Genomic DNA, 2,073 nt, shown 5'->3' on the forward strand with positions numbered 1-2,073 from the left:
GTGCTTGCTTATGGTGGGAACTGTTGGGTCTCTGTAAATAGTGTTATAAGGAGTTCGGTCTAGACCTGCTCTATTTGAAAAGTGTCCTGAGATACCTTCTGTTAGGAATTAGCGCTATACAAAAAAATTTGAATTGAATTGCTTTGACTTCCTGCATCAGCTGGGGAAGTTCAACCTGCCAAATCTGGTACGCTGCTGCCACTGCCAAGGACAAGGGCAGACTGAGGCGTGCAGGCAAGATTGTGGCTGACCCCTCCCACCCCGGACACAAACTCTTTGAAACACTTCCCTCTGGCAGGAGGCTGCGGTCCATCAGGACCAAAACCTCACGCCACAAGAACAGTTTCTTTCCGTCTGCAGCTGGTCTCATTAACAAGGCCCGGAACCCCACTGACACTGACTCTTATACCCACCCTGTATATACAGTATGCATTACATTAATGCCCTCCTGTCTTCTGCACAGTTTTATTTTCTTATCTTTCTTTATTTATATTTTGTAAGTATTTTATTCTTCTGTGTGATTTTTGTGTGACCAGGTCACATTCCACGTAGGTGTAAAAACCTACTTGGCAATAAACATAATTCTGATTCTGAATCTGATTCTGATATTTGGGCTCTCTTACCGGTCAAGATAAGCAGCAGATGTTTGTGAACAGAAGCCGCAATATCCCTAGACTCCCTTAAAACTTTGTGAAACACTGTCTATGACAAATTCTTAATTATTTAGGCCTTCTTGTAAAGGCAAATTTTGTACGTAAAGTTATTTCTTTGCATACAAAACATTGTGTCTGTTTGTCCTAGCGTGTTGGCTACTTCTGTTGGGCCGCTGGTTAAAAACAGTGCATTTCATCTAGGCAAACAAGACGCATCATGAACTGACGTACTGACTACTTGTGATAGGATCATCAAAGTTGTTAATGCCAGGCGTAAACAGGACCACGCATTCCTGTGGTCGGTCTTTTTTAGAGTCTGTCCACCAGCCTAAAAAAACTGAACCAAACGGGCAAGCACACAGGAAAACAGGCTTAGTATGAAAACTTCTCCACACTAGTGTGCAGCATTTTTTTAACCACTATGATTCAACCAGTCAACAATGAATCGTGGATGAAAACAACATACTTTTTTCAAGCCTTTTTGGACAGTTCTGAGGTTTCTGCTGTTCTGTCAGAGCCCATGTAAGTGACAAGTAGATTGATGTGAGGTCCTGGGTGTTTGATTTGGACCTGGAGAGAGCTAATGTATGCGCATGTATGTTGAAAGTACTCTACCTGCTCTCCATGTCCAGACAGCGCCGATTGGCCATGAGAATCTCCTCTTCTTCCTTCTGGATTCGAGCCTCCACCGACGTGTCATAGCTGCTGCTGGGAGAATGGCTTATCACAGCTGCAGATGTGTCCCTGCAAAACCGGACAGAGCCTCCAATAGATTACAACAGTGTTCAAAGTAGCTCAGCCACAGCATGTCTGAATTATTGCCTCATCCTGGCGTAGGTTTTTTCATTAGGCCATTAGGACAGTGCATGCAAAACATGTATTGCAATAATGATCAAATAAAATAAACATAAAAACTGAAGAGACCATTTGAAACTAGCAGTACCCACCACAGCAGAGTGGAAGTAAAATAAATAATCCCAAAACGAGCTGAAACAATATTACATAAATAAAATAAGATTTTACTAAAATATTAAAGCTGCAAGTAGCGTTGGGCGGGACCTCGCACTCCACGCAACTCGGGGCGTGCTGCGGACCAAAATGAAAATTTCACGTAAATCAGATCAAAGTCGCTATGCAGTGCTTACTTCCTGTTGCCAGTAGGTGGCGTTATCACTATATCTGAATATTGTCATGTAAACGTGTTCAGGGCGGGACTCTTATCAAATGTGTGAAGTTTCATTGAGATTGGACCATGTACACTGAAGATAGGAGTACTATCTGTTTTATGGCCAATCGGCAGAATTCGACACGTCGTCACAGGCACACAAATAGCACAACTTTTGATCACCAATGTGTCTAGACTGCAGTGATCGAATTTGTCAAAGTCAATCTGATCAAATCTGTAGGAGGAGTTAGTTAA

This window comes from Morone saxatilis, unplaced genomic scaffold (assembly GCF_004916995.1).
Source record: "Morone saxatilis isolate NCDOM2014 unplaced genomic scaffold, NCSU_SB_2.0 Contig20, whole genome shotgun sequence".
NCBI classification, from domain to species: Eukaryota; Metazoa; Chordata; class Actinopteri; family Moronidae; genus Morone; species Morone saxatilis.